This window comes from Felis catus, chromosome B2, assembly GCF_018350175.1.
Source record: "Felis catus isolate Fca126 chromosome B2, F.catus_Fca126_mat1.0, whole genome shotgun sequence".
Classification (NCBI taxonomy): Eukaryota; Metazoa; Chordata; class Mammalia; order Carnivora; family Felidae; genus Felis; species Felis catus.
Window position 1 is genome coordinate 142,945,017 of NC_058372.1, and position 12,856 is coordinate 142,957,872.

Here is a 12,856-nt window from a genome sequence, read left to right on the forward strand (position 1 = left end):
GAGCCCAGTTTAGGGCTCAATCCCATGACTGTGAGATCACCACCTGAGCTGATATCAAGAGTTTGTCGCTCAACCAACTGAGCCACTCAGGCGCCCCCCAGATTAAATTTCTTTAATAATTGGAGGACCATTTAGGCCTTCTCTTTCTTCTTGAGTCAAGTTTAGTAAGTTATAATTTTTCCAGGAATTTATTTCATAGTAGTTTTCAAATTTATTAACATTATATTGATGAGCAGATCAAATAATAATGATGAGCAAACAATTATGATAATCCTTTTCCTTTTAATTTCTGCTCTTTGTGTAGTTATAACTTCTTTTTATTCCCATTACTCTTTATTTGTGACTTCTTTCCCTTTTTCTTGATAAATCTCACTGAATATTTGGTTATTAGTCTTTTCTAAAAACCAAATGCTTTTTGATTATACTCTCTGTTGTACCTTTGTTGCTTTTCCTTAATGTCTACTCAGTTCTTTTAAAAAAAATTTTTTTAAATGTTTTTATTTATTTTTGAGAGACAGAGGGAGACAGAGTGTGAGCAGGGGAGGGGCAGAGAGAGAGAAACACACACACAGAATCTGAAGAGGCTCCACGCTCTGAGCTGTCAGCACAGACCCCAATGCGGGGCTTGAACTCACAAGCCGTGAGATCATGACCTGAGCCGAAGTTGGACACTTAACCGACTGAGCCACCCAGGCAACCCTCTTCTCATTTCTTTAACTTCTCTTCTAAAGAGTTTATTCTTTTGTTCTCCTAACTTCTAAATTGGACATTCACCTTATTTTCAGTGTTATAATTTTAAACACAAGTGTTTAAAGCTATATATTTTCTGGTTTTGCAATATCCTACAAGTTATGATATGCTAAAATGTATTATTGTGCAAGTTCTGAGCATTTAAAGGTTTCTATTATTCACATTTTTTATGCATCTACTATTTTATCTTATTTATATACCCATAATCGAGAAAGGAATGTTGAAATTTCTCCTGTTGGTTTAGAAATTACACACTCAATTTAAAAAGTTATACACTCTATAATTTTTAGTTGTTACTCTTAAAATTTTGCCATACTTATTTCAAACACTCAAAGTTAATTTCCAAAAATTTTCCCTGAACAATACAAGTTGATTTTAAAACTCATGGGGCGCCTGGGTGGCGCAGTCGGTTAAGCGTCCGACTTCAGCCAGGTCACGATCTCGCGGTCCGTGAGTTCGAGCCCCGCGTCAGGCTCTGGGCTGATGGCTCAGAGCCTGGAGCCTGTTTCCGATTCTGTGTCTTCCTCTCTCTCTGCCCCTCCCCCGTTCATGCTCTGTCTCTCTCTGTCCCAAAAAAATAAATAAACGTTGAAAAAAAATTAAAAAAAAAACAAACTCTTAACAATGATTACCCCAAACTGGATTTCTTGTGTCTGTGTGTGTGTGTGCATGTGCATGTGTGTGTGTGTGTGTGTGTGTGAGATCCAGTATTTTAGTTTTCTTCTTTTTAACTCCAGGATTAGACATTATTTTGATTATGTTACCCAACTGGTGTTTGTTTAGATTTCCTACATATTTCCAGATTCCTTTGCCCACCATTCCTCCTTGCATCCCAGACCATTGTTATGAGGTCTTCTTTTCTTCTTGAATACTTTTAGAAGTTTATGTAGTAAAAACCTGTAGGTAGTAAGTACTCTCAAATTCTATTTATCTGAAAATGGCTTTATTTTACCAAATTCTTGAAAGATAATTTTCAGGGTATGTAATTCTAAATTTACAGTTATTTTTTTCTCAAAGTCTGAAGATATTATACTACTATCTTCAACCTCCTGTTGTTGAGAAGATTGTTGTTAACTTAGTCCTTTTGTAGGCGTTCTCTCATCTATTTTTGGGTGCATTTAATCATTGCTTTACATTCTGTGTTCTCAGAGTTGCCATCATGTAAGGTGTGAATTTCACTGTATTTATCTAGCTTTGCATTTACTGTGCTTCTTATATCAGTGGATTTATAATTTTCATTAATTCACAAGTAACTGTTTCTTTGAATATTTTTTCTTCTCTATTCTGTCTACTCTTTTCTTTTGGGACTTTGATTGGATAGATGCTACATGTTTCTTTTCTTATACCTTTTTCTTTCTTCATATTTTCCATCTTCTTTTACTTCTATTTTACAATTTTGGCAATTTCTTCTGACCTGTCATCCAGTTACCTAATTTTCTTTTTCGCCGTGTCTACTCTTTTTAACCATTCACTGAATTTTTATCATCCATGGTAACATTTTTCATTTATAAGTTGTTTTGGCTGTTGTTCAAACTATTATTTATTTTTTATTCCATTTTTATTTCTTTAAACATGTCATGTATAATTATGTCATATTTTGAGTCTAATAATTCTAATATCTAAAGCACTTGGGAGCCCAAATCTTGTTTCTTCTGATTATTATCATAGTGCTTTTTTTCCCTCTGAGGATTTGTGATCTCCTATTTTATTGACCTTAAACTGTGGAAATCATGAGTCCTAAAAATGAGGATGCTTTCCTCTGAAGAGGTTTTGTGTTTGCTTCTGCCAGGGACAGAAGATATCTCTGACCTAGGACACTCAGGAGTCCAGGCTGATGTTGGGTTTGAGGGTGCTCAGATTCAGTCTCTGACTTGTGGTGAGCCCAAAGATTAATGATGGGGCCCCTTAAACACCTTCCTATCACACATCTACCATGTTCTGTTAGTTCTACCTCCCAGTACCCTGTCTATGAATGCATTTCATTCATCCTCTAGTCCAGCCAACCCGAACTTCTCAGAACTCTCTTTTTCCTTCCTCATGCTGGTCTTTCTGGTGAGAAGGTCCTGTCATCACTGTTTCCACTTGCAATATCTTTCTTTCAAGGTCTGGCTCAAATGCCGACTCTTCCAAGACACCTTTCATTGTCTCCTCAGCTGAGCAAGCTCATGTTTCCTGTGCATTAAGCATCACATAAGCACACACACACAGATGTACACACACAGATGCACACTCACACAGATGTACACACACACAGATGTACACACACACAGATGCACACACACAGATGCACACTCACACACAGATGCACACAGACACATATGTTCACACACAGATGCACACTCACACACAGATGTACACACACACAGATGTATGCACACACAGATGCACACACACAGATGCACACACACAGATGCACACATGCACCTGCACGCACACAGATGCACACACACAGATGCACACTCACACACAGATGCACACACATACACAGATGCACACACACAGATGCACACATGCACCTGCACACACACAGATGCACACTCACGCACAGATGCAGACACACACACAGATGTATGCACACACAGATGCACACATACAGAGATGCACACACACAGATGCACACATGCACCTGTACACACACAGATGCACACATACAAGCAGACATGCACACAGACATATCCTTCCTTTGGGAATTCGTGGCCTTGTGCTTTTTCTCAGAGTTTCTTCTTTCTTTCCTACTACTCTGAAGCTGCCTTTTTGGGTCAGGTTATATTTCATCTTTGTAGCCAGTCCCCTGTTTTTTTTCCACTTCAACCCCATTTTTAATCATTCTTCCACATAAAGGTAAAATGCATTTATGGGATACCATGTGGTTAAAAAAATTTTTTTTAATGCTTATTTATTTTTGAGAGAAAAAGAAAGACAGAGCATGAGCAGGGGAAGGGCAGAGAGAGAGGGAGACACAGAGTCTGAAGCAGGCTCCAGGCTCTGAGCTGTCAGCACAGAGCCCGATGCAGGGCTCGAACTCACGAACTGTGAGATCATGATCTGAGCTGAAGTGGGATGCTACCCAGGCACCTCGGGATCCTATGTGTTTTAAAGGGAGCACCGTGGAGACATCCCTGAGAAGACTGTGGTGGTTTCTACTGCATAGGGACAGCCAGTGGCTCCTTAGAGGCTTTCCAGGTGGAGGGTTAGACTGGAAGTGGGGTGTGTTCAGTGGGTGCTTTCAGGGGGCTTAATTCTGAAGGGCTAAAAGGCTAGTGCCCTCCACTGATGTGTATTTTATATGGAAAGGAGAGATAAAATCTTGAATGAATGATTCAATCTTGAGTGAGTAAATGAAGCCCCGGGCTGGTGGCAGTGACCGCATTCAGAAGGATAACTGAGCAGAGCCAGGGTGTAGATGAGGGGAGTGGGCTCTCAGTCCATCTGATGGGGGCCGTGCTTTTGGGGAGATGCTCCGTCCTCATTTGGGAAGCCCCGGCAATCTCTCTTCTTGGAGAAGCTGCAATTTGGTGGCTCAGCAGTTGCAAGTTTTCCTTGTGATATTTGAAAGTTTCCATATTTTCTTTCCTGCCAACAGTTATAACTAGACATCTTGCTTTTAAAAATACATTCCAATGACATTTTCATGTTAGGCTCTGCAAATCAAGCAAACAAGTGCCTAAAGAGAATATCCAGCTTGATTAATTAGCCTTATTTAGGAGTTTGCTAACTATTACAATATGCAAAGTGGCCATATTTCAATTGCAACATTTGAAATTCTTTTTGATACAAAGTTTATTAAACCGTGCAGATAAAGCACACATTAAAGTGAATGATACAGGATTGGACCTTGTGCATTTTGCCACCAAGATATCATTCTGCTAAAAGATTATTCCAGACACTGTGTCTTACTCATGTTTGTGCCTTCAGTATTTATCTCAGTGCTTGATACATGGTAGGTATTCTGTGCATGTTTGTTGAAAAATCAATTAAGGTTTTTAAGAATGACTTTTATGGCCTTGTGTGTTCTCTATGTTCTTCATGGTTCTATGAGATACTAAAGAAGAATGAGTTTGCCATCAAGCCAGGAACAACAACACATGATTATGAATGATGTAATGCAGACCTAAGTGCCAAAGGAATTTGCAGGAAAAAATTCTTTGAAGGTCTAGTCAGGGAAGGCTTCCAGGAGGAAGTGGCATAAGATTTGAATACATCCTGCAAAGAAACATTTGCTGAAATGAACTGATTAGGTGAAGGAAAAACGGGTGGGGGCCTTCTAGGTTAAGGGAGGTGCATGAGAGAGACAGAGGAGGGATGGCCAACCAGAACAATGAGGACAGAGACTGCATCATTTCCACTCACAGGATGCAGTCAGGGGGCCCTGCTAAATGCAATGGGGCTGCAAATGGAATCTGTCCTGGATGGGCCTCTGCATAGACTTTATGAGCTACAACATATGTCATATTTTATGGACACACGAGAAGGATCCTTGCCATGAAAGCAAACCAGAAAGCCATAACCTAGCTAAGAAACATGCTCAGGGACACGGGCTAGTAGGACACACTGACAAAGGACATCAGAGGCAAGAGCATAAATAAGAGAAGGCGATGGAGAGTAGGATATCATGTTCTGTGACCCTGTAGAGCAAACATTCTGGGGCCTGGGCAGGTGGTGTGCCTTCCCCAGCAGCATGGCTTCAGCTGGAACCAAGGTGAGTGAGCTTGGAGCCAAGATCCAAACCACTGGTCAGTGAACTGAAGAGTTTGCATGAAAGCAGGATACCACTCGCTGTGTCACCGAGAGAATATAATGTAAGTTGCTTTGGGTGACTTCCGAGGCTGGTCATGGAAGGCATTGCTGCTTCTTCCTTGGGCTCCTACTCTGCTTGCTTCAGGGAATGCCACCTGCCAAGCTCTGAGGACACTCAGCCCTGTCGGAGGCCCGGATGAAGAGGAACTGAGGCCATTAGCCAACAGCCGGCACCGACTTGCCCGCCATGTGAGTGGATCCTCTTGAAAGTGGGTCCTCCTGCCCCAACAAACCTTCAGATGACAGCATCCTGAGCTGATGTTCTGACTGCACCTAATGAGAGACATCCATCCAGGGGTGCCTGGGTGACTCAGGCTGACTCTTGGTTTCAGCTCAGGTCATGATCTCACGGTTCATGGGTTCTGTGCTGACAGTGAGGTCCCTGCTTGGGATTCTCTCTCTCTTCCCTCTCTCTGCCCCTCTCCTGCTCCCTCTCTCAAAATAAATAAATAAACAACAAAGAAAAAGAGAGCGGTCTGGCCACAGTTGCCTACCAAACTGCTCCTGAATTCCTGACCCATGGAAGCTGGGAAGGGCAATACATGGGTAGTGCTTTAAGTCACCAATATTTGGAATAACGGGAAGACATGCCTTCTGAAAAAACACGAAAAATAAACCTGTCGTATCCTTGAGTAATTGTTCAGTCACGGACTAGAAGAGAAGGAGATCATCTGGAGAGTGTCCCTCAATCTGTGCCTTTCTCATAGGACAGTGTTGGTCAAGGTGATCACCGACATTAGGTCTAAGTTCGTGGACAGCTCCTTGGCGTCAGTGGTTAATATTGCATTTACCAAACCGGCTGCACCATCTGATTAGAGAAATTATGGTGTCTGCAAATCCCAAGGCACTCACCACCTATCTGTTGGGTGAGTTAAAGAAACGACAAACAGGATGAGTGTCACCAATTAATGAAAAAAACTGGATTTGTTACACAGTTACTTGCCACTCATTCCTTCCCTGCCTTGGAAACAATAAATGAGTATCTTCTTGCAATTCCTAGACTCAGTGCACCAGTTGTCCAGAATGGGAAATCTCGTGTTTCTAAACTGTGTTTGCAGGAGCATCTCTCAGCCTGATGACGTCTACCCACGGGTTCAATGAACCACTGGGTATGCATGGAGGGTATTCAATACAGCCAGGATTTGGGTGGGAGTGGAATGGCGGCAGGGAGGAGGTCCAGGCTCACCCTGCCTTCCTGCAGAGGCCAACTCTACCAAGGTTGTTCTGCTGAGTACAGAATGTCCTTCAGCCTACATGCCTCAACAAATGTTTGCTGTGCACCTGTTTGAGTCAGGTCATGCACCAGTTCCTGAACTACAGGGTGAGCAAAAACAGACCTGGTCTCTGTCCTAGTGGAGCTTACAGTCCAGCCATGGTGATACATAATGATACACACACGGATAAGTGCAAACATGCAGCCATGAGAGGGAATGCAAAGGAAAGTTGTATGATGCTTTGTGTGGGTTTACAGGGGGCTTTTTACCAGCTTGCAGAGGTCGGGGCGGGGGGGGGGACTTTGCTATGAGCTGGGTTGTGAAGGAAAGGAAGGAAGGCAGAAAGGAATAGGGGAAAGGATCAGCTGGTGCAAAGGCCCTGTGGGAGGAGGCAGCACGGTGACTCGGACTGAGAGAGGGTGGATGACGGTGCACACAGTTATTGTAGCAGGAGCCTAGGGGGTGTCTTCCACCGAGAGAAGAGAGGGAGAGCAGAAAAAGGCCCTGACAGCAAAGAAAATGGAGGAGGAGTGTAGGAGAAATGGAGGAGAAGCCAGGACAGTACTGAGCGTCAGGGGCCAAGGAAAGGGTGCTTGCAGAAGGAGGGCGAGATCGTGGGGATAATGCTGTATGGCCGAGGCAGGAGCAGAAGGGCTAAGGTCCCTTCCCAGAATGGAGGTAACCCATGCAATAGCTCCAGAGCATCATAAATACTCAGTTCATGAATTATGTTATAGAGAAGCACACAGGTTTGAACGGTACAAAATCATAGAAAGTTTCTTCTTGGGTGCCACTTCTGTGCTGATCTTTTCCCCTAAAGGATGTAAGAAAAATGGACTTACTTTGCTTCTCAAATGCAGCCTGGAAGAGTTGGTTATAAAGCTGGTGCAAAAAATGGGTACCTTTTCTAAAGTGCAAATGAAAGAGGTCCTAGTCTTAAATGACTGCCTGCTGATATTTTGTTGCTGCTAATTCACAGGAGAAGTGTTCTTTGGACTGGCCTAAAAAGCAAAGAGGACGAGTTTACAAATGGGGTATCACGACTTAGTTCTGGCTCTGACACTTATCAGCTGTATATACGTGGGCTGGGCACATAAGGTCCGTTTGTCCCTCTGTAAAACAGGCATAATAGTGTGTTTTCCCTCTTCGTGGTTCCTAAAGGTGAATGAGATCACGCTTTGCGAGTTGAAAAGCACCCAATACTTGTAGGGAAGAGCACCTTCCTGAAGCCCTATCAGTTACTTACTCCCATTTCAGCCAGAAAGGGGTGTAGGGTCGACCTTGAAGGCAGGTTTGGTAGTGGTGTTGGTACTGGTAGAGTGTCCATGGGCGGTGTGGACTGGGGTAAGGGATATAAGAGGGGGTGCCACCCAGGAGGAAAGGGTCTGGGGGTCACTGTGAACAAACTCTCTTCTTCCTCACCTTCTCCAGGGCGGGTCACGCTGGATAGCACGATACTACCACCAGAGGTGGGTGTTCCTGGGGATAGAAGGGTCTTTTTGGGCACCAGGATTATGCTGGGCCATTCTGTGGCTTGCCCAGGGGTAGCCCCCTGGGCTGTTGATGGCCAAGACCCATCAGCTGTCTGCTGGTCCATGCCATTTCAGAGGTGACCACAGGTCTGTGCTCCTGAATATAGGCTGGGTATGTAGTAGGAGCTCATTAAAGGCTTACGGAAGAAATAATTCACTTCTGCATTTTGAGCACAAGTACTTGTCCACGTGTGCAGGGTCTGAGGCGTGTGTGGCTAGTGTGACATGCTCGGCACTTGGCAGTTCTATGCCCTTGGCTCTGTGGTACCCACCGACCTGCCCCATGTTGTGCTCTGGACCGGAGGTGGGGCCAGGCCAAGGCAGGCTGGAAGGTGGCCAGACAGGAGTTTTGCCAGCATAATGCCCGGGCCAGTTTCTCAAACTGCCAACCGTGACTCAGATATTGGACATCTTGAGCTTCTGTTCCACCCCCGTTTACTAATGCCTTCCCCACAAACCAGATTTCTTCATTCGGTAGGATTAGAGTGAGTGCACCCTGAGTGATGCCTGCCTGTGGAAAGTACATGTAGGGTTAAAGCTCTCCTTGGGGAAAAAGGAAAATAAAGAAAGAGAAGAGATAAGCAGCATTTAGAACAATGCCTGTAAGCTTCACGGCCTAAATATCATGGCACTCTGGATTGCAATTTTTTTGTTTGTTTCTGTCTTACTTCGAGGCAAGCACTGCCTGAGCCTCAGTCACATTTTATGCCCAGATTCTAACACATCACTTGGCAGAGAGACAGATGTTCAACAGAGGCTATAGACAGGAATAGATTAATGAATGATTCCTCTCGATCTAGCCCAAGTCCTGTGCCCATTGACAAATGGTAGGTGATAAACTGGAATATCTAGGTGCTTCCATTTGAGTATGTTTGTCTAATGGCCTGGGCCACTAGACAGAAGCTTAGAATAAGGTCTGTGGGCTTTTCTCTCATGGCAATCGAAACATTCTCAATGAGACTCTTCAACAGTTCATAGGCTAGGTTGGGTATCTGACACCTTAATCCTTTCTGTTCCACCAATTCCCCATATATTTGCACAAAAGAGAACTTGCCTTGGCAAGAGGAAACTTGTTTCAGGCAATGATGGATTTACAGAAATGTCACTACCACATCTCTCCTCCTGCACCTTCCAAACCCTGAGAAGGTAAATGATGTAATATCGAGGTCGTGTGTAAGGATTGCTCGCCATTTGGATGATAAAGAAGTGTGTCTGATAAATCTGTACTGGGCGTGGGACATGTAAAATGTACTTGTATTTGTCTTCTCTGCTTTGATCCTGATACTTCTGATGAAAATATAATAGACAAGAGGCATTTGGAGGTACCACGGCATTGTGGAAAAGATGTGCCCCTGTAGTCAGATGGTGTGGGTGGGACTCTCACCCTCAGCAGTCACTAGTGTGGGTAGACAAACCCCACAAACTCTCGGAGGCTTGGATTTCTCTCTGTAAAATCAGAGTAGTGGCTCTAAGATTATTGTGGGAATCAGAACAAAATAGATACCACTTAAGAAAAGTTGGGGGAAGCATTATGTTATTATTTTACTGCTGGTTAGAAGCAATCTCCATCTTTTTTTCTCCCATGTCAAGGTGAAGTCTACTTGCTTACCTCTATTTTCTTTTTTCTTTGCCCCTTCGCCTCTGTTTATGGCATCCTAGAGACTGATGCTCTCCGGTTCTGTTGTGCCTGGACCAAGTGATCTCTCAGTCACTGCAAGTGCTGTGAGTACTCCCTTCCTTTCATTCTACGTGATGGAGAGTCTTCTAAAAGCTGTGTGCACATCACCATCATGGAATGGGGATTATACAGTTTCCTGATGCTGTCACAGCATACAGATATATTCAGGTGTACTGCTTAAAAAGGAAATTAAAGAGCCATGTGAGCCAAACTGAAGCCTGAATGAGATTTGATGTCAGATGATGGTATGAGACATGCACTTTCTTTTTTTATTTTTTTATTAAAATTTTTTTTAACGTTTATTTATTATTGAGAGACAGAGAGACACAGAGCATGAGTAGGGGAGGGGTAGAGAGAGGGGGAGACACAGAATCCGAAGCAGGCTCCAGGCTCTGAGCTGTCAGCACAGAGCCCGACGTGGAGCTCGCACTCACAAACTGCGAGATCATGACCTGAGCTGAAGTCGGTCGCTTAACCAACTGAGCCACTCAGGTGCCCCTTTTATAATTTAAAAAAACATTAAAAAAAAATTTTTTTAACGTTTATTTATTTTGAGACAGTGAGAGACAGAGCATGAACAGGGGAGGGGCAGAGAGAGAGGGAGACACAGAATCTGAAACAGGCTCCAGGCTCTGAGCTGTCAGCACAGAGCCCGATGCGGGGCTCAAACTCACGGACCGTGAGATCATGACCTGAGCCAAAGTCAGACGCTTAACCGACCAAGCCACCCAGGCGCCCCAAAACATTTTTTTTAACGTGAGACATGCACTCTCAAAACTATACTGGATGGGCATTGGAACTTGGTTTCCATTTACCCACATGAGAATAGCATTTTAATCTACCCACCACATTGGAACACCATGACAATGTGTATGGAGAGTGTTGAGATCTTTGAATGTATGGTTATTTAAAAAATAACTAGAGCCAGACATAGTGATGTGGACACAGACAGATTCATAAACCTGGAAATAAACCATAGAAACAGCCTGGAGGCCGGCTAGGAAAGGGCCACAGTTAAGTACTGATAATCTGTCTGGCCCAAGAGTGACATCTACTCTGGTTTTTTTTTTTTTTTTTTTTTTTTGCTTTTTTTGTTTGTTTGTTTTTGATAAAAAAAAAATAGAAGCAACAACCAGGAGCTTAAGAAATTATGTGAAAAAAATAGAAAAGTCTATCAGGACAATAGTAAAATAAAATGGAAGAAAACTTCAGGGAGCTTTTATTTTTCAGGTGGTCACATTGAGGATAGGAGACTATGACCCTTACTTAGATCATACTTTTTTGAGATGTTTTAAACCTCAAGTTTGAAGTCTCCTTTTAGGACTTTTTATGATGAAACGCACTCTCAAATTTGTAATCAAATCAGAATCCTGACTCATAAATGTTGATAACTGCATTTCATATCTAAGTCCCTGACTGTTCTGATCCAGTGGGAGGCCATTTTGCTCATACTTGATTGTGAGATGACCCCACAAGGAAGTTGCTCTAATAAGTAACACACTGGGAGGCAGGCGCATGCGCACAAGCATTTCACATGGAAGGAAGGAAGGTACTGGTCAGGACTCAGTGGTCACATGGGATGGAAATCCCACTCTGATTTAGCAAAAGGGAATTTTTGTCTCCCGGACCTTAGGAAGCACAGGGCTGGAGCTGGAGCCCAGAACTTGACATCAGCCTGACTCTTTTTCCCTGTTCAGCTATTCTCTGTGTGTTGACTTCATTCTGTCTTGGATGGTGCCCATCAAAGCTGGAGCCAGAGACACAGGCACCTCTTGGCTGCTGTATCAGTTTCCTGTGGCTGCTGTCACAACTACCAACCTGTGGTTTTAAAACAACTGAAATGTCTGGGTGCCTGGTTGGCTCGGTCAGTTAAGTGTCCGACTTCAGCTCAGGGCCTGATCTTACGGTTTATAAGTTCAAACCCCAGGTCGGGCTCTGTGCTGACAGCTGGGAGCCTGGAGCCTGCTTCGGATTCTCTATCTCCCTCTCTCTCTGCCCCTCCCCCACTCACACTCTGACTCTCTCAAAGATAAACATTAAACAAACAAAAAAAACCCCTGATATGTATTCTCTCCCAGTTCTGGAGGCCAGAAGTCTGAAATTTGTTCCACTGGAGTCAAGGTGAGGGCCTCAAGGTGCGGGCAGGGTTGTGCTCCCTGCAGAGGCCCTCAGGGAGAATCTGTTCTTTGTCTCTTCCAGCTTCTTGTGACTGCCCCCTACCTCGGCTCATGGTGGCATTCCTCCCGTCTCTGCCTCTGTGTGCACACTGCCTTCTCTTCTGTGTATGTCAATCCCCCCCCCCCTTGTAACGGTGCATGTGATGGCATTTAGGGCCCACCAGATAACCCAGGATAATCTCTCCATCCCAAAATGCTGAACTTATTCACATATGCAACCCCCACCTCCACAAGGTAACATTCATGGATTCCAGGGAATTAGGGTATGGATATCTTTTAAGGGGCCACATTTCAGCCTTCCACAGCTACCATCCTTCAACATCCATGAATGACTGGAGAAAGACTTAACCACCAGCTCCAGTTAGAAAATTCTGACTTTGATCCTACTTGGGCCACTGGGGATCCCGGACCAAATGGGCTGGGGATAGGTCCCACTGCAATCACTTGATTGGAGTGGGGGAAGGGGTTGCTATTCCCAAAAGAGCAGGAGGTGGGGGCTGCTGGGCCCACAGGAGCCACAGCTCCATTACATGGCTTATGGAGGAAACACTGCAATACTGTGGAGTAATGGAAGAAAGTGTGTATTTAAACATTAAAATGCTTGCAAACTCCAAGAGCTCTGGGAGCACACAGAGCTCGCAGGATGAATGAAGAAGGAACCCTCGCTGTGAACCAGGAGAAAGCTTTCCGGAAGGAAGGCCGAAGGAA